This window comes from Chiloscyllium plagiosum, unplaced genomic scaffold, assembly GCF_037043375.1.
Source record: "Chiloscyllium plagiosum isolate Xiang-an unplaced genomic scaffold, Cpla_swu_hap1 HiC_scaffold_21, whole genome shotgun sequence".
NCBI lineage: Eukaryota > Metazoa > Chordata > Chondrichthyes > Orectolobiformes > Hemiscylliidae > Chiloscyllium > Chiloscyllium plagiosum.
In genome coordinates, this window is record NW_028270159.1 from 20,703,737 (window position 1) to 20,724,839 (window position 21,103).

At 41.9% G+C, this 21,103-nt stretch overlaps 1 protein-coding gene and 1 long non-coding RNA gene across 2 annotated transcripts in view; one reads left to right on the forward strand and one right to left on the reverse strand.

Moving 5' to 3' along the window:
* The window catches only part of garnl3 (GTPase activating Rap/RanGAP domain like 3), a 451,733-nt gene that overhangs the window by 12,508 nt on the left and 418,122 nt on the right, over positions 1 to 21,103 (forward strand). The gene's annotated exons all lie outside the window — the stretch shown is intronic.
* Positions 4,732 to 15,105, reverse strand: LOC122564873 (uncharacterized). Its single transcript, XR_006316031.2, has 3 exons — positions 14,965 to 15,105; positions 14,373 to 14,433; positions 4,732 to 13,652 (listed from the first exon to the last, which is right to left on the reverse strand). It is a non-coding gene; the product is annotated as an uncharacterized LOC122564873 (long non-coding RNA).

Consider the following 21,103-nt stretch of genomic DNA (forward strand, 5'->3'; position numbering starts at 1 on the left):
AAATTGATTCTACATTTTGAAAGTTAAAGCTAAGGCTACTACAATACTAATGCACTATTTGATTAACATAGCTAGCTTCCTTCCCTTCCTAAATATCATACACCCATGGATGGTCAGCTTTGGTTTGCTTGTAACTACATCTTCAGAATGACTGTCAGTTCATGCACATGAATTTCAATTGGAGTTGACAATCGAGCAAATGAAAATATGGGAATGAAAAAGCCTTATTTCTGTTGTATAAAGATGTACGTTAAAAAAGTGGGTAATACTAAGGCTTTTTTAAAAGTCATTTGTGGGATGTGGCTGTTGCTGGCTGGTCAGCATCTATTACCCATCCCTAGTTGCCCTTAAGGTGCTGGTGAGCTGCCTTCTTGAACCGCTGCAGACGACCTGTTCTGAGTTGACCCACAATGCTATTAAGGAGAGCATTCGCTAAGCGCCATCCACTATGATGAAGGTTGGGGGACTAAGATCAAGAAGAAGTAAGACCTACATTTAGCTTTTCCTAAAAGCGAGTGTAACAATATCTATCATGTTAATGTAATTTGGATCTGATTCGTATCATGCAATAAACTGCACCTTCTTTAAGACATGAGATTCTTATCATTAGAGTACTGCATGGTTTTTCTGCACCTCGTTAAACTAAAAAAGTTCTATCTAGCCCTATCCTGAATGAGGGTCGTGGTAGCAAACCTACCATATAACTGAAGTAATATTGTTACGATTTATCTTAGACCAATTTCAAGGAGTGAATAAATGATTTTTTGCATGACCTACAGATATCTCCAGTGCAGGTTTTGTTCCTTCTTAGTAATAAAGGGTGACATCTGTGCATGGGACCTGTGACAGTGAGATCAATTCTAAAACCCAAAGACAGTATATAAATCATAATCCAGTGAATTACTTCAGACAGTGATCATAACCAGAGCAGATTCTGCCAATACCCAGGCACATAATTCTGGAAGTAATTGTAGGCAGAGTTTGAGTGATCCACTTAGTTGAGTTGAGTGATCCACTTGGTTAAAAACATACTCTTATATTTCTGTGGCCCAAGATTGATAACAATTTGGACAAATTGCACGTCAGGATGTGGAGTTGTGCCCGTGAACTGATGGTTCTCTGGTTACACTTTGATCTGTTTTCAATCAGTCCCTGGGTGGCTATATCTTTGTAGGGAAGGGACTGTAGCTCAGTGGTTAACACTGCTGCCTCACAGCACCAGGGACCCTGGTTTGATCCCAATCTTGGGCGACTGTCTATGTGGAGTTTGCACATTCTCTCTGTGCCTGCGTGGGTTCCCTCCGGGTGCTCAGGTTTCCTCCCACATTCCAAAAGGTGTGCAAGTTATGTGAATTGACCATGCTAAATTGCCCATTGTGTCCAGGGATGTGTAGGCTAGGTAGAGATTAGTCAGAGATAAATGTAGAGTAATAGGGTAGGGGAATGGGTTTGGGTGGGTTACTCTTCGGAGGGTCCGTGTGGACTTGCTAGGCCAAAGGGCTTGTTTCCACACTGCAGGGATTCTATGAAATCAGCAATATCTTGCGAATATATGTGTAACAGCTTTAATTTGATAATCAGTGGACTGAACATGAGTGATAGCAGACAAATATAGCTACACAGCCATAAAAATAACAGGATAGTTAACCAAAACCAAATAATTATGTTTTTATGGGCTTTTTGAATGAGAGAGAAAGAAAGAGAGACAGAGTGTCCAAGGAGTCTTAGGGAAGTCCTTCCATTATGGCGTTAGCAACAGTAACTAGGGTCACCACTGATGGAGCAATACTCCATCAAAGGGCTGTGGAGCTGGAGGAGAATATAGAGACAGGGAAGGGTGAGACCGCTATCGGAAGGTGGTGGTGTAGTGATAATATCAGTAGGCTAGGAGTTCAGGATACCAGGGTAATGTTCTGGGAACTTAGGTTTGACTCCCAACATGGCAGAGTGTGAAATCATCTGAATTAAATTTAGAAGAAGATCTGGAGCCAGATTTAAGCCAAATGGTGACCATGTAATCACAGCTGATTGTCTCAAAAACCCATCTCGTTCATTAGTGTCTATTTGGAAAGGAAATCTGCCCTCCTTACCTGGTCTGGCCAACATGCAATTCCAGACTACCTCTGAGAAAATGTGGTGGGTAATAATCACCTACATGCCAGGAACACATTTTTTAAAAAAGTTGAAACCAAGAAATTAAAGCTCAGGGAATAAAGCAGGTAGAGGTCGTACTGTTTATATATAGGTTTACAAGTAAGCAAATAACCCCACAAACAGTCAATGCTGAGGGCTCTGTAGAGGGAGAGTTGAATACAGCCATTGTATTCACTGTGTATCACTAATAGGTTCATTCATGTTGTAAAACTCTTGTTGTCCCAGAAAAAGAATGGCTTGATTTGATAACTTGGCAGAACTTATATCAGAATGATTATGTAGCATATACTCAAATGGTGAGATAAATAATGGGACTCATCTGAACTTCTTGCAAGCTGGTCATTGTTAATTAATAAAGTAGTGGCTTTGCCAAAGCAAACTCTTTAAACATTCTTTCTCAGTGCAGTGGGACTTGTTACTCAAAAGCAGTAATTCATTTTTTTTGAAGAATGTGCAAATGTTGTCAAGGTTGACATCACCAAAATGGGTGATCTGGCAATAATTACTTTGTTGGCTGTGGGGGTTTGGAGAATGCAAATTGGCTGCTACACTTCCCGCATTTCAATTGTGGATTATGCAGCAGTCATGAAAGGTGCAGGATAAATGCATATCTTTCTTTCATGTCATTTTGGCGATGTCAGTCTTTGAATCACTTCAAAGATTGGTACCATAATAACCCAAGAGCAGTGCACTCCCAGCTTATAATGGAAAAACAAACATACACAGCTTACAATTAGACTTCATGCTTTTATTTGCTAGGAGACATAGGATGTAAGGCCTCCATCTCTGGAGAAGTCTCACATAGGAATTATGGTTTCCCTCCCTGGTGGATATTTAGCAACAGGGAACATCCATGTGCTTCCCTGAAGAAGGCCATACAAAACAACAACAGCAAAGTGGTCTTAAAATAACCCTGCTTTCCCTGGGGCACCACAACTGCACATCAACCCTTAGACTGGTTTGACTGCAGCAGCTGAGCAAATGGGAAACTCATAGCAGGTAAAAACATAGATCCTTTCTCTAAGCAACCCCTTCAGCTTGGACTTCCTTAAATATAATGTTTTCCTTCCCAAAATGTTGAGTTACCTTGAGTAAGATCCATCTTTACATTCAAAGAATAATATTTCAGAAATAAATGGTGAAATTCTCCTGTGAGCGCCATCTTCTTAGCCAACTTCAAATTGATCATGTTAAAGGTTTTGAGGGAAATTCTAATCACAATGATGTTGAAGATTACAAGTAATCTGGGTGTTCTGATATAAGGCGTGTGAAGGTACAGTATGTAATCATGAAGGCTAATGGGATTCTATTCCTTAGAATGAATGGAATTGAACATAAAACTAAGGATGTTATACAGGGCATTTGTGAGACCACATCTTGAAAGCTTTGTGCAGTTTTGGTCTCCTTATTTAAGGAAGGTTGTAGTTGCATTCAGAAGAGGTTTACTGGATTGACATCTGGAATGAATGGTTTGGCTTGTGAAGATGGGTAAGATAAACTGAACTTGTTTTCACTGGAGTTTTGAAGAGTGACTTGATTGATTGATGTGTAAGACCCTGAATGGTCTTGACAAAGTGGATTTGGAAAGGATGTTTGCTGTTGTGGATGAGCAGGGGCACTGCTTAAAGATTAGAGACTCGCTTTCAGCGCAGAGTTAAGCAGCATTTCTTTTCTTGTGGGGGGTTGTGTGATTTTGGATCCTTCTGCCTCAGAATGCAATGAAGGCAGGATAATTGAATATTGTTAAAAGTTAAAAATCACACAACACCAGGTTATAGTCCAACAGGTTTAATTGGAAACACACTAGCTTTCGGAGCGACGCTCCTTCATCAGGCGATAGTGACTATCACCTGATGAAAGAGCGTCGCTCCGAAAGCTAGTGTGCTTCCAATTAAACCTGTTGGACTATAACCTGGTGTTGTGTGATTTTTAACTTTGTACACCCCAGTCCAACACCGGCATCTCCAAATCATGAATATTGTTAAGACCTTGTTAGGCTGAGAATCAAAGTTTATAGCAGATAGATGGGAATGTGGAATTTAAAACATCAATAGATCAGTTATGAACATCTAGACATGTGGAATCACTCCAAGAAGGGCTGGGGTCAGGGGAGAGCTAAATATTCCTGCTTCTGTTTTGAATGTTCATATGTTTCCTTTCTTGTCACCTTCCCCCGCCCCAAAGTCTTTTAGACTTGTGCCAAGTGCATGGGTAAGGCAGCCTGATCAGAAACCTCAGCTAATACTGTTGTAGAAGTGGCTTCAGGGAACTTTGTGAGTCCCTTTGTATCTCCCTCCACTTGTTTGCCAGAATCCACTGTGACCCATTTGAACAAGTATCAGTACCTTATTCCAAGGTGAAGCACGTTACTGTGCTAATGTGCCTTGTAACTGGATCACTGTTGTTCCAATATGTCTCTTGTCCTATTTCATAACCTGTGTGTGGTCTTTCCCACACCTTCACAGTCATATCTTTTTATATATGCATGTACGCAAAAACAAAACCCACACTGGAGCTGGGAGAGAGCTTTCCGAATGCTGGCCACAACCACTGCACCACACGGTGGTTAAATAGGAAATTTAAATAGGAAAAATGTTGACATAGCACCTTACAATAGTACGTGTTAACTACAAAAAAAGATCAAAACACATGACAGTAGGCAGTGCATGTCCTACATTAGACATAGTGCATGATTATTTACACAATAATATCACTGTCAAGCTCTTATGTGCACATATCTGCGATCTTTTATGAAGACCGAAAACGTTTCAATGAGAGTAAGAGGTGAGTATATCTGGAAAGGGCAGGAATATGAGCAAGAGAAGAGCAGCCAGGAGAACTTGGTTCTCGAGAGGAATCTCTCCCTCAATGGGGCATGAGAGGGAGCTGATAAATTCATTGTCATCACTGTGTGGCAATCATGGAACCCATTCTAAAAAAGTTTAATAGTCTGATTCTGCACAGAGATAATGAATGAATATCCTCTGCAGCCTACAATATTTGTGTAATGAAGAAAGGAATTAATCTTTAACATTTCCCAAGTCTCCCCCTCTATGTGTTTTGGAGTGGTGGATATAGCAATGGCATGAAGTCAGAGTTGTGTACCCAAATACACTCTGAGTACAGTGCCATGCTCGGGAACCCTAGTCAAATCTGCTGTAGAGAGGTCAGTGTTACTCAGCTTTTGCAGATCTGGTAGTTACACATGTATAAATATGACTCAAACATAAATGTACAAAGGCTTCCTGGTATGCACGCCCTCTTATTAGTTAACATTGTTTAATTATTAATGTATTCATCCTTCATTATTCATACATTTATAAATACATCTAGAATTAAATTTCAGTCATTTGCTGATGATCTGTAGCAGAGGTTCTCAGCCTTTTAGTTTCAGAAACCCTCTGCGTGTTAGGGAAATGCTATGGACACTTTGAATGACAAGTATTCTTGCTGCAGAAGCATTAACTATAGACTTGTTTTTAAAAATAATGTAATTTCAAGCAATGTCTCTTTTATGTGAAGGGAATCAGAGATTCAATGTATTTGAAAACATATTACAGATTTACAAATTATAACTGGTGTATATCTCCAATTTTAGTTCAAGTAAAAGCAAAATTCAAAGCTGTTTTCATATTTCCTTAATTATGGGGTCGGAGGTGAATAATATTTTTCTGTTCTTTACTCATAGCTCCACCACCTTAGAGTTCTTCAGCCTTCTGTTGAATTTGGAAGAATATGGTCAAATTAAAAAATAATCAATGTCTGATATTTATTTGCATGCTTATGATGATCTTTCCTGCGCTCTCCACTGTATCTTGCTCCCATTCCACTTTATGTCAAGAGAGATCAAATTATGTAACCTGCTAATGTGTTTGTTTATGTTCTATCACAATGTAACAAACACACACCAACCAGGGCTGGACAGAAATGTCAGCATTGCCCATGTTCCATGAATCAAAATATATTTCAAACACCTCCGGCCACACTCCAAATGGTCAATAAGCAGGAGACATCTCCCTCCTACAGACAGACACACACACACATAGTCATTCACACACACACACACACACACACACACACAGACACACATATGCACTCACACAGGCACAAACAGACACACACAGGCGCACATTCACACAGGCACGCTCACACAGGTACACATATACACGCACACATAGGCATCACAGACACACACACACACATGCATACACTCACACAGATACATATGCACACATGCACACAGACACACACACACACCTACACACATTAAGGCACACACACAAATACATACACACACACACACGCACACATACACACTCACAAATCCACACACACAGACGCAGCCACACACAAACACAGGCACACATTCTCACACACACACACACACGCACTTACACAGACATGCTCACATACTTACACAGACACATACACACAGACACACCAGACAGAGTTGGTAGGCTGATGGAGAAAGTGAAGTTGCATGGGGTCCAGGGTGGATTAGCTAAATGGATAGAGAACTGGCTGGGCAACAGGAGACAGAGTAGTAGTGGAAGGGAGTTTCTCAAAATGGAGAACTGTGACCAGTGGTGTTCCACAGGTATCTGTGCTGGGACCATTGTTGTTTGTGATATACATAAATGATCTGGAGGAAGGTATAGGTGTTCTGATTAGCAAGTTTGCAGATGACACTAAGATTGGTGGAGTAGCAGATAGTGAAGGGGACTGTCAGAGAATGCAGCAGAATATAGATAGCTTGGAGAGTTGGGCGGAGAAATGGCAGATGGAGTTCAATCTGGGCAATTGCAAGGTGATGCATTTTGGAAGATCCAATTCAAGAGCGAACTAATGGTAAATGGAAAAGCCCTGGGGAAAATTTATCTGCAGAGAGATCTGGGTGTTCAGGTCTATTGTACCCTGAAGGTGGCAACACAGGTTGATAGAGTGGTCAAGAAGGCATTTGGCATGCTTTCCGTCATCAGACGGGTATTGAGTACAAGAGTTGGCAGGTCATATTACACTTGTATAGGACTTTGGTTCAGCCACATTTGGAATCCTGCGTACATTTCTGTTTGCCACATTACCAAAAGGATGTGGATGCTTTGGAGGGGGTACAGAAGAGATTCACCAAAATGTTGCCAGTTATGGAGGATGCCAGATATGAAGAGAGGTTGAGTAGATTTGGACTATTTTCATTAGAAAGACGGAGGTTGAGGGGGGACCAGATTGAGGTTTACAAAATCATGAGAGGTATAGACAGGGTGGATAGCAAAAAGCTTTTTCCCAGAATGGGGGACTCAATTACTAGGGGTCACAAGTTCAAGGTGAGAGGGGAAAAGTTTAAGAGAAATATGCGTGGAAAGTTCTTTATGCAGAGAGTGTGGGTGCCTGGTATGCATTGCTAGCGGAGGTGGTAGAGGCGGGCTCAATAGCATCATTTAAGATGTATCTAGACAGATACATGAATAGGCAGGAAGCAAAGGGATACAGATCCTTGAAAAATAGGTGACAGGTTGAGACGGAGGATCTGGATTGGCACAGGCTTGGAGGGCCAAAGGGCCTGTACCTGTGCTGTAATTTTCTTTGTTCTTTGGATTAACATTTCATCAGTTGTCCCATATGGATGGAAGGTGTTTGTGGGTGGAAGGCTGCTGTCATTAATCCTTGTAGATGATGGTCAGGATTTTGGAAGTCAGGAGCCGAGTTATCCATTGCAGAATTCCTAGCTCTCATCTGCTCTGTTGCTTTCAGATTAGAAGGATGAAAGAGAGGAGGAGTTGATGGCTACTTTCAGAATATGTGGAAGTGAGTAATGGTATTCAACACGGTTCAGATTTGGGACCACATTCACTCACTGTCAAAATTCTCAAACTCTCTATTTAACTACATTGTGGGAAGAATTTTAGATTAGATGAGATCAGATTTAAACTTATTGTCACCAGAGAAAAGTGTCTTTTTGTATGTTATATACAAAGTGTCGCCATGCTCTGGCACCCCCTTGAAACACTGAATATAAAGCAAAATTTTATACCAATACAGTTAATCTTGTTCCTGCTCTGCTGCTGCTTGATGTTGGCTGGAGTCCCTGTAACGGGTTCTGGGGTCTCTGCAGTGTGCTCTGGGGTCTCTGTAACGGGCTCTGGGGACTCTTTAATAGATTAGCTTTTAAGTCCCTACAGTATGGAAACAGGCCATTTGGCTCAACATGTCCACAATGACCCTCCAAACAGCAACCCAGACAGACCCATTCCCCTACCCTATATTTACCTCTGACTAATACACCTAACATTATGGGAATTTAGCATCGCCAATTCACCTGACCTGCACATCTTTGGATTGTGGGTGGAAATTGGTGCACCCAGAGGAAACCCACGCAGACACTGGGTGAATGTGCAAACTCCACACAGACAGTCGCCCGAAGCAGGAATTGAACCTGGGTCCCTGGCACTGTTAGGCAGCAGTGCTAGCCACCATGTCACCCTCAATAACAGGCTCTGGGGTCTCTGTAATGGGCTCCTTTGGTCTCTGTAATAGATTAGATTAGATTCCCTACATTATGGAAACAGGCCATTTAGCCCAACACGTCCAAACCGATCCGCTGAGGAGTAACCCACCCAGACTCATTCCCCTACCCTATATTTACCCCTGACTAATGCACCTAATACTATGGGGAATTTTGCATGGCCAACTCACCTAACCTGCACATCTTTGGATTATGGGTGGAAATCGGTGCACCCGGAGGAAACCCACGCAGACACTGGGTGAACATGCAAACTCCACACAGACAGTCACCCAAGGCAGGAATCGAAGCCAGGTCCCTGGCACTGTGAGGCAGCAGTGCTAACCACTGAGCCACAGTGCCGCCCACAATAATGGGCTCTGGGGACTCTGCTATGTGCTCTGGGGTCTCTGTGATGGCCTCTGAGGTCTCTAACAGGCTCGAGGGACTCTGTAACGGGCTCTCTGGTCTCTGTTATGAGCCTCCACCTGTGCCACAAAAATTGTAACCACTGCATCTGAGCTGCTGCTGAAGGTTCCACACTTCCTGCCCCGCACCTTCTGTTCCCCATCCGACCCTCATCTAGAACATGCCACCAGTCATCAGGGTCCTGCACTGACCCTTTCACCGGTATTTCCGTCCTTTCAGATGCCTGGGCCTAGTCGCAGACACGGATCCTTGGCCCAGCCTGAGAGTCTGGGCCGGGGAGAGTCGGCCCAGCACCTGCTCTTCGCTCACCGTGAACCCGGGCTGGGGTGGAGCTGTGTCCAGCTCACCCTGGCATTGCTGCTGCTGCCTGCTCCTTCAGCTGCTTCACTCTCTGGGCTTTAAAGAGGAAAGAAAAAAAAAGCGAAAGAAAAAGGAGAAAGAAAGCAGACATGAGCAGATGGGGCTCGGGTTCAGCCCTGATACTCTGCCACTATCTTCGGACATTTCAGACTGTCTTCAGCCTACAGAAAGGAGAAAGCACATCATCACCTTCTCAAAACCACCAAGGATGGGCAATAAGTGGCAAAGACAGTCACATCCAAGAGTGAACTTAAGAAAAAAAAATGCTTTACAGGCAATAGGAAATAGATTTAAAAGATGCAGGTAATTCTACAATGGCTGATAGAGTTACGCTGGATAACAAAGTGAAGTGGAGTATTGAAAATATGGTGAATTGGATGAGAAAGTGCTGATGGAATTTAGCATCAATAATTGGTATGTTTGGTACAAAATCTTTGAGCAATAATGATCGCAGGAATAGGAGTTGATTCAGCGCTGCTTAGGGATTTAAGTAACAGATTCGTAAGACAAGAATGGCACTATTGTGGGTTGATAAGGTTGTTTGAAAAGTATCCAGTGATGAGGTTTGGTATATATTAGTCAAGGTGTATCGATAATCCTATATACAAGATTCTCTGTTTGAAACCTGCATGAATTAATGGGCTCCACAGCAGAGGAAATATAATGTGGCTTTTAAGTTTCATCAGGAAGATGCTTGTTATGAAAGAAGGGACTGCAGCCAATTAAGTCTTTTTGAAGTGTAGAGACTCTTGTAGGATTTCCAAGTAGAAACAAGGTCCATATTCATGATTAAGTTAGAGATGGATGTGGAAAATGAAATGCAGAAATTTCAGGAAAGGGTTAGTGTAATTAGGACTGTTTACTGTTGTGGACGGTAATTGCTAACAGACTGGCTGTTTACTGTTAGAAAATCAATGCATTTCTACTGACATCCAAATGCTTCTGCAGACTGCATGGGGATAAAACAAACAGGATGAAAATGAGAGGCAGGTCAGAGCAAAGCGACTTTGCATTAAAGTCAGGGCAGTACACATGAAGCTGCTTATAATTATGGAAACTATAATGTACGAGTTTTCATACCACGTTTGCAAAGCAACAAATTCCTGCTAACTTCTGAAATTACTGACACATCCGTAAATCTCTAACCCGCATAGAACAGGTAGCCCCCTCCAAATCTTTCCTCTGTCAAACACTGTTCTCACTCCCTGGCCCTTGATATAAAAAGTTAAGTCAAAAGACAATCTGCGACAGTAACAGGCTAATTTGAACATGATTAGTCTTCTTTATCACCACTTGGTGGCAGAGTGAGTACAGAATTAGTTACCATACCCCACAAGTTCTCCATTTGGCTTTTGTGATCCTAAATTCAACTTTTGCTAGAAACCAGAGAGTGCTTAGCTGAGGGACAGTAATAGTAGCTAGCTACCTTTTTTAAAACGCATGTTTCAATGTGTAGTATTTCCCCGGATGATAACTCCTCATACCTTCTATTGATCACCAATACCAGCTTGTGATAGAGAGGGTTGCTTGAGGGAGTGTTTTGTCTTGGATCCATCGAATAATTAGTGGTGGAGGGTACACCACCATAGGATATCTAAAGAAGAGGCACTCTTCCGAGATAAGAAGAATGTTTATTGCATGAAATTTTAATAAATAGAGCTACATTTAGTGAAACAAAGCTAGTCCTTTTTTCTCTAAAAGCTGTTCCTTGGCTCAAGGAGACTCTGTCCTTGATTTTATTCAGAGGGGTAATAAACCAGGCCGGGCTTTGATCAGACTGGTTTAGTACAGAGATGAAAAGGATTTTGAGAGGCCTTTTTGTTTATATGTAAACAGATGAGAGTTCAGGCCAAAGTGGTCATGTTTTAGAAGTGACCTATAGAATGAAAGGGGAGTGGTCAGCTCTCTAGCTGAGCAGTTCAATTCAGTCCAGAACTAGTTGGGAGTTCAACAGTAAACCATGTGGAAACACTCTCTTCTGCCCTTCTAACTTCAACCTGTAAACATCTGACCCTTTTTTGTACTGTGTTTTACAGGGGGTTTGCTTATTGGGACTGTTGTATATATTCAGAACAGCATCATTAAGTCTAGTTTGGATAGACTGAGTTCTGTAGGGGTTCTTTATTCTGTTCTTTGTGTTTCATTGTGTAATCTTGTGAATAAACTTTTGTGTTTTAAAGCCTGGTAGTCAACCCAGTTACCTCACTCCAGGTAATTTGCACTGTACACTTACCGAAACAAATTGCAAAGTTATGGTCTGGGCTGCCTGCTCAAGAATGAGTGATCTGACCTAGTCCATAACATTAATCCGGCATAATTACCAGAACCTTAGGGAGCTGCTCCAGATATATTTGCTTCCATCAAAAGCTAGAGTAGAACAACTTGTCTCGACCCAGAGACTGTGTGAGGCCCCAATACAACGTGTGGATCCAGGAACGTGGGCGTTGAACAAACTAAAGCAGAAACTGCTGGAGAAAGGTGTGGCAGTGTATGTGGGGAGAATATAGCATTAACATTTCTAGTGTAGTAATCCTTCTTTAGAACCATGTAACATGAATGTTAACCCCCTTCAGAACCATTCCCATATACAACAGAATGGGCTTCAGCTAATTGCAGAGAATTCAACCCTGGATGGCAGATCCTTTTTATATAAGGTGCATGAAAGCGTTGGTAAAGCCCATAAGAGAAAGGTCAGTAACCTTTAAGGTTTTCTAAATGGGGCCACACTACTGATAGGAGCAATGAACATGCTGAAAAACATGTAAATGTGGAGTTTCTCTAAGAATGGATGGAATTATCTGAAATGATGGGACGTAAACGACCTTTGTAGCATATCTCCAACTTTTACATTGAATAAAGAAGCAGTCTGCAATCTTGCCAGCAATACCCACAGAGCTCATTCTGACCGTGAAAGGTTTAGCTGGTTTATATGGCTACAAGTTATGCAGGAAAAAATGGAAAGAAAAATTGTGCTTTTTGTTATGAACACCTCGAACTGACTGATCTACTTGCTTTCTACAGTTTAATCAAAGCAAGTTCCAAATCTTTGTAGGCTAGTGTGGGCACTGCATAACACCAGTTGCATTGCAAAGCACTTGGTGGCTGTTCCAATGACAGTGCTCTACATTCTGCAGTAGGGACACACACTCTACTCAGAAAATGGAAGTTTTTCTTTAATCGCCAATCCTGCAATGACAAAGGTACTGGGGATGGGGGTGTGTACTCAAATATGCTGAGGGATTGAATTAATCTAGCCAGAGGTGATGCCTTGGTCCCGGAAGAGACCTTTGTATCTTTCAAAGAGAAGTTCTGTAGCAGAGCAAAATCAAATTGTTTGCAGTGATCAATAGTATTGTATTTGATTTATTTGATTTACCTAAGTACAGTGAAATGTTTTGATTTACGTTCAGTACAGGCAGATCATACCATGCAAAGTATATTAGGTTAGTAGCTTGTATTCCTCAGTCTGTTCTACTAATCTAATACAGTGTTACAGCTGCAGAGAAGATGCATTAAGAGAGTGAGATCTGCATTAAATCTAAAATTTGAGAGGTGGGGAAGGAGCAGTTCTTAAATCTGTTGGTTTCTGTGTTTAAGCTTTTGTACCTTTTGCCTGGTGGAAGAGAGTGTAACCTTGGTGGGAGGGGTCTTTGATGATGTTGGCTGCCTTTCTGAAGCAGTGAGAAGTGTAGATTGAGTCAGTGGATGGAAGGTTAGCTTGTGAGATGGACTGGGCTGTGTTCACAACTTTATGTAGTTTCTCACACACTTGGGAAGAGTAGTTGCCATCCCAAGCCATGATGCATCCGGATGGAATGCTTTCCATGATGCATCTATAAAAATTGCTTTTAGATTTAGGTTTTAGATTTTTAAATTTTAGATTGTATTGTCATGTGTACTCAAGTTCAGAAGTGCAATGAAAAGCATCTAAGGTACAAAAAAAATAGGTACAAACTAGTAAGAGAAATGAGAGTTCTCAAGCTAAGCATGGATCTTTATGGGCATGTTGTATTTCCTTAGCATGCTGAGGGAGTAGTGGTATTGTTGTGCTTTCTTGACCATTACATCAGTGTGGGTGGCCAGGACAAGTCGTCGATCGTCCACTCCCAGGAACTTGATGCTCTCGACCATCTTCACCTCAGCACCATTGATGCAGATAGGGGCGTGACCTCCTCCTCGCTTCCTGAAGTCGATGATCAGCTTTCTCCATTTTCTGATGTAGAAGGAGAAATTGTTACCTTTGCACCACATCTCCAAGCACTCATCTTTTTCCTGTATTCTGACTCGTCTTTGTTTGAAAGCTGGCCTACAATGGTGGTGTCATCAGCAAACTTGCCGATAGAGTTAGGACAGGATTTGGCCACACAGTCATGAGTTTACAGGGAATATAGTAAGTCTTGTGGGCTGCTGATATGGAGGAGATGCTGTTGCCTACTCTCACTGATTGCAGTCTGTGCCTAGTAGAGAACTGATGGGGTGAATGGTCATTCTGTATCTCGATGTAAAAATAAACAAACATTCTAAACTGTTTCTAAGATGACTTTTGTTTTAAAAGGATGTTTTATATAAAATGTACAATATGTGTTTGTAACCTCAGTTTGATGTTGCCGAGTCTCTGCTGGAACATTAGGGGTAAATTACACGTGGAAATAAACCACAGGGAGGAAGGGAAATTGCATGGCAAGTTAACTCCGCAGCCTCTAGAGACCCTTTCTGTGTCTGGGAGATCGGTTGCATTTTAAAGTAGTTGGAATAGGAGACATTACATGCTGGCAAGAGTTTAGAGGCAGAGTTTGGGCATTGGAGAGGAAACAGACATTGGAATTCAGGAATACATGAGGCTGATTTAAGAAGAGGGCGATTCATATAAACTGCAAAAGTCGGCAAAGACTGGGAAGTGGTGAAATTTTCTTTTATCCTGTATTGTACTCACACAATTCAGGACTTTCTGTCTTTAAAGTTACAGCCTGGCAGCTTGTGGATGCAGGTAGCCACTGGGGGAAAAAAGCAAAAGTTTTTAAATGTGTTTCTTCAAAACGTAAGGTCTGAGGTATATTTCCTGTAAAGATAGTGAAGAGTTTAAGATACAAATTGTCCACGTGTCTTGAGGCATTTTCAACATGCAGGCGGTACTTAGCCACCTTTCCTTGTGCAAAGCCTTTGAAACCAAAAACAGTGACTGAGTGCTGAGACAGCCTGAGTCACTGAGATCCAGCCTCTTACAGGCATTCGACTGCTCCTTCTCATTCATTTTAATAGAAACCAAACTGCTTGTGAATAATAATGCAGCACAGCAGGAAGCGATTTGAGCCGTTGCATTTTGACAGTGCCAGCCCTTTGAAAGGATCATGGTCCCACCAACCCCCCCACCCCCATCACTTGTTGCCCGTAGCCCACTCATGCATGCTGCCTGCTCAGTATTTGCTGCATGAACTCTGGGTGACATCTTGTGAACAATATGGAGAGATTGTGTTACGATAGCTGCCTTCGCAATTAGTCTAGCAGAAAGATTAGTTTACACTCACTGAATTGCTTTCCTTTATGGGTCTTCTGCGTTTGGCATGTCACTGGAAAGAGTAAAACACACATTTCTTAAAGCAGATATCCATTTCGCTGCAGGTACATTGTTCCCGTACTTGCCAGTTTGATTATGAGGTTACGAAAGATTGCAGTCTCATGAATGTATCCTGGGTGGCACTGTGGAGCTGCTACCTTGTCTTTCATGAGTTCTCTAACCCACCGACTTTCCACAAAGCCACATCTCACACGAAATACACTAGAGGTCACTGTTGGCTTCATATTGATTCAGATAAAAGAAATAAAATAATTGGAAAATTAAGACTGATTGAATGTAAAGTGCCCAGCAAAATCTAAAATTGAAGTTTATTTGAATGTCGTTCTATTCTGTTTTGCTCATTTGCTGCAAAATACAATTGCACAATAAAGCCCACATCATCTCACAATTAACCTCTGCAAGAATGTTTCAAAACTTGTTAAGTGGGTGGGGTGATTCACACTTGGAGTTCTTGAAAAAACATATGAAAATGCAGCTAACGTTTTGTTTTGGTTGTTAATTCAATGTTCACAGTTGGACAAATTCAATGTTGGACTGCTCTTGTGCAGATATTTGTGAAGATGCATTCATTTGAAACAACTGCCTTATATAAAATGTATGGTATTGTGCAATCCAGCCCAGACACCTGATATACACATAACTTTTTGTTTCTTAACCGTTTTTGCATTGCATGTTCACACGTGGGTGTAATCGGATAGTTGTGCCAAAAGCAAGCAGGGACACAGTGGGTTAAATGGTCTTTGAGTCTGCTGTGCTGCTCTATAAGTTAGTTGTGCTTAGATTTATTGAAGTGCATTGTTTTTTAACTCTGCAGAAGATGCTCAACTTATGAGTGCTATTACAGTCAGAGTGAAGGAATGTCAACTGGACTCATGACTTTGCCTCTTGCCACTGAGTCAGTGTTAGACCAGGCCTGTGTGAACACTGTTTAGGCTGACCCTCCTGTACGTTACTGAGATACTGTTGCACTGTCAGAGGTTTTGTTTCACAACTGAGGCCTTGTGAACCATCTCAGGTCGATATAAGAGGTCCCACAGGACTATGTTGAAGAGCAGAGAAGCTCTCGCTGCTGCACTGGCCAACTTGCTATATAACATTGGTAAAATGGATTACCTGGTAATTGTTTTTTTGTGAGAGTTTGATCTGTTCAAATTGGCTGCCATTGTAACAATGACTACACTTCAAAAAGTACTGCATTGGCTGCAATCCTTTTTTTCTATCCTTCCTTTCACCTTCCCTCCCTGCTGTTTTATTGACCCGATAAGTTGCCTCTATGAGACTGACTGACCTTGTGCAAATAAACTTCCTGCTTAATGCAGGTGGCTACTGCACCAAAATAATCAAAGTTTGGAACTTCTTGAAGGCTGATAGAATTACTTCTTCCCAGCATCCTGACTCAACTGAGTATATAAACAGCCAAGCACTTATCTTGACAATCAACTATTGTCGTGTTTTAAAAAATGTTGTAGGGAGATTGTTGAGTTTGCTTTCTGTTATGATACAAGTTTAATTTATTTTGTGATATTCATGTAAACTTCTCAAGATCCACCTCATTGCTGCTAACTAGTCATGGCTTTAACATTTTTGTTGTCATCCCTATGGGCTGCCCATTGCTGACTCTTCATAAACTCTGAAGAAAATGAGGACTTCAGATGCTGGCGATAAGAGTCGAGAGTGTGGTGCTGGAAAAGCACAGCAGGTCAGGCAGCATTCAGGGAGCAGGAGAATCGAAGTTTCAGACATAAGTCCTTCATCAGACCCCAGGCCTCCTGGTTCAGAGATTTGCCTCACTTGATCATTTTGCCACCCTACACTGGTTTTCTGTGTCCCAGTGCATGGAATTCAAAATCCACATTCTCCTCCTCGAGACCCACCATGGCCTCACCACACTGTCTCTGCATTGTCCTCTAGTCTCACTTCACCAGCTGGCTTCGAACCTCTCATCCCTTTTGTCCTGATGTGGTTCCTGGAGCCTTGAACTGCCTTATTGCTATGCTCCAAAACACCCATCTCTAACTCTGCTTCATGTCCCCACCCCCAAAGCTATTCTTCTTGACTAAGTTTGCATATGTCCCTTTATCTCTCAACTGTACCTTTAATGCCTGTTGTTTTATTGCTTCTGTTTATCCTCTTCTCCTTTATCCCTACCCCATTAAAGATCACCTTGGCATGTTTTCTATGTTAAATGCACTCTGTAAAGACAGGTTCTTGCTCATAATTACAGGATATTTAAACTTGATGTTATTAAGCTTTGACTGCCCTGATTCTGCTATTAAGGCCAGAGTTGAAATCTGTGTAAAATCTCCCAATCAAAGTGCCATCTTCCTAACTCTAAGCCGAATTTGCATTGTCTTAGGCACTCCTCACTCTAAAATGACAGTCTGGTCTCATTGTGTCTGAAGGCTCAGGCAATATAATGCTCAGGGATCAGAGGTATGGCGCAAATAGGCTACAGAGCAGTAATGGTTGGAAGGGGGTGGGGGAAGAGACTGTACTCTTTCTTTTGAAGAGGCTGTTATGTCAATTTTCTTTTGTACAGGTGGTCGATAGGCAAGCAGGAACTTTCCGCAGTCTCTCAAAATAATTCCCCGCAGTGGGATCGCACTGGAGCATGACATCACCTCGCCATAGAAACCAGCTCGGCAGCGGTGGAAAGTCTCAGGGGGCATTAAAAAAAAACTAAACAAACCATAGCAGGGAACACTAGCTTTCAACATTCTAGTCATAAAGCATTGAGTAAAACAGCTTTCAGTGTAAAGTGTTTGTTTGTGGAGGTGTTGCATATCCCCTGATGTAAAATCATAAGGCCTCTGAGCTGATAGTAGTAGTGTTTTGGGGGTGATCTCATTTGTTCTATTGCTTGCAACTATGTCATTGCTTATGATTTGCTTTCGCACCTGTGAAGTAACTGTGTAAAGGAGCAGTCGGTAATCTCAGCTCCAGCTATTAATAGTATCACTTACAGTTGGGTCTGTCTGTGCGGCAGTGATTTCAAATGAATTCTGCTTTGTGGCAGCACAGCAAGTGAGTGCGACCATCCCAGCACGCTCTAAGCCCACTGTCATGTCAGTACCTGCTGGTGGACTGTGCTCTTTGTTTACAAACAAAACAAAATTACGTCACACCTTTCACAACCTGGAGACATCTTAAAGTGCTTTACAGCCAGTAACATACTTTACAAAATCTAGTCATTATTGTAATATAGGAAAACGTGCAAGTCAGTCTGTGTACCATGGTAACATTGAGATGAATGATCATACGATTGAGTGATGTTGGTTGAGGGAAATATATTGGCCAAGCCACTGGCGTGAGCTTCCCTCACCCTCTCTGAATATACTAGGGAATAATTACCGCCCAGCTGAGAGGAGATCCCATTTAATGTCAAAAAAGGCAATGCCTCTGGCAGTGCGGCACAACCTCTTTTTTGGCCTGTTTTCTCAAGTCTTGAAGTTGAGTATGCTGTAAATTGATCCAGCTGAACCAATATCCATGCTCTATTTCAGTACAATTGGCTTTGAAATGTTCAGGAAACTTTAGTTGCAGCACATGCTGACTTTGACTCCGTCAGTAGTACTGATACAGCTGAGTCTGAACTTGTTGGGATCGAGCACCAGTGCAGTACTCAGGGAGTGCTACATTGTCAAGGTATCACCTTTTGAGTGAGGCATTAAACCGAGGCTTGTCTGTCATCTCGGGTGGGTGTAAAAGGTGGTCTGGCACTATTTCAGAGTAAAAGGTGGGGGTCTCCCAGTATTCTGATCAATACTTAAATATCCTGCAGCTAGCATTACTCAATGAAAACTGATCATCTGGTATGTTGTTTGAGAGACCTTGCTCTAAATAAATCAGTTATTCTCTTCTCTACATTACGGTCATGACTATGTCAGTACATTATTGGCTTATAAATTCTTTGGGGCATCCTAAGGATGTGCAGGTCTTTCTTCAGGCCAGAACACTGACCATGGTTTAATGCTCTCTTTTGAATTTATTTACAACCATGTTGACAGTACCTTGACATTGTAAGTGCTCATTGAATGGGTTTTACCCATTTTCTACCAGTCATTAGAGAATCCAGACACTCAATGAGATTTTCTCAACCCCTCTCAGTAATTTCGCACATGACTGAGATGAGCCCTGGTGGATCCATTGGCTACAGCTCTGTTCCTTGTCCTTTTCAGTTAAGTCCGTAGTAACATCTACAGATGAAACACTTTTGTCTTTTAGTGCTCAGCCTCACCAAAGAATACAGTCATCTTGAGATTGTGCTCTGAGGATGACACAATTGTAGGCTGACTAGGGTCCATGCTAGAATCTGGCAAGCTTGTTTGCTGGCCAGGGACAAAAGAGAAATGTCATAATTGTTAATGCAGCTAATGATTTTTGAGAAGATTTGTAGCTCAGGTTGATGATTAATATGTATCTTACCTTGCTGAGCTTGAAGGTTTGTTTTCAGATGTTTCGTCACCATACTAGGTAACATCACCAGTGAGAGTCTCCAGTGAAGCGCAGGTGGTATGTCCCTCCTCTCTCTTTACAGGTCTTGGTTTCTTAAGGTGGGTGATGTAATTTCCGGTCCTTCTATTCAAGGGAAGGCAGATAGGGTCTAAGTCGATGTGTTTACTGATGGAATTCTGGTTAGAATGCTATGCTTCGAAGATTTCTCGAGCCTGTCTTTGTTTCTCCTGTCCTAGGATGTGTGTGTTGTCTCAGTCAAAGTGGTGTCCTCCTTTGTCTGCATGTATAGAAACTAGTGATAGTGGGTCATGTCAATTAATATAAATCAATGTAAATGCAGCTTTCAAAACAATTTATTCCTTTAGGCCATTCAATACAAAATAACTTTAATTTGTTGAGGTTGCTCAATAATTTGTTGATGTTAGAAATGCAAATGAATAAATCCAATGTTTTGCTGCAGAGATTTGGATAGATTGTGTATTCTATGCTGGTCATGGTGATGTTCAGTGACATGAAGCTCACTGTGTGTGTGTGTTTGTGTGTATGACAGAGAAAGAGAGACAGTCTGTATGTGTGTGTTGTGTGTGTGAGAGAGAGAGAGAGAGACATCAATGCAGTTATCAGCAGGAAGCATTTTTATGTCCTTTCTCCTGCAAGATCTGAAGGGCTGTAAGCAGAGCATCTGGGCTGATGTTGTCTCTGCGTCTACAATCTGTTCCAAGGGGGAGTCCATTGCAGACAGCGCTAAAGTAATCACATTTTTCACCAAAGTCTACAGCCTTGCCACACAGCAATCATAGCTGAGGATTGCCAGCTTAGTCCATGAACACCCCTTCCATCTATCTATTTACACTAGACACTCAAGTCACTCACAACAGTCATCAAAACAAATTCATAGGCAGGCCCTTGTGAGGTCCAGGCCTCTGTGTTCTGTGCTTGACTCCTCAAGATGGTCTCCTGGTCAGCAACTTGCATCTCCTGCGATTACAAATCTGACACCATCCTGACTCAGAACTAAGTAAATATTTTCATTTATCGGGACCAGGAGAGTGCTGATTGAACAAATATTCGGGTTAGTCAAGAGGTCCACGTAATCAACGTAAAAACACATACTAGGTCATAGAAATGTAATGCAGGGGGAATACACATCGCTGTTATACTTTATTTATGGCATAAGTCACTTAAATAATAATGCAACTTTACCTTAAATAAACTTATCAGCAGAGAGCATTCTCATTTGCATCTTCAACTGACCACTTGGACATTACAATAAACCTCCGGTATTTGAAATATATACTCTTGGCTGGTTTTTCGAGACTGTCGGTTCACAAGGTGCTGATTAAAACAAACTTTACTGTATAACGCCATTCCTTCACTGCTGCTGGGTTCAATCCTGCAGTGCTCCTGCCAACAGCCCTTTTAGTCTACCGACAGTACACTGATTGCAGCCGTTCAAGAAGGGAACTCACCACCACTTTTTCCAGGGCAGTTTGGAAGCCTGGTCCTCCCAGCAAAGCTCACATAGGCTGAGCAAGTAAAAACAAAATCCAGCAAAGTTGAAAGTGACTATCTGAATCTTTCCTCTCCTTTCTCCAAGTGGGTGTGACCCTATCTGTGCTCTAGCTTGACATTGT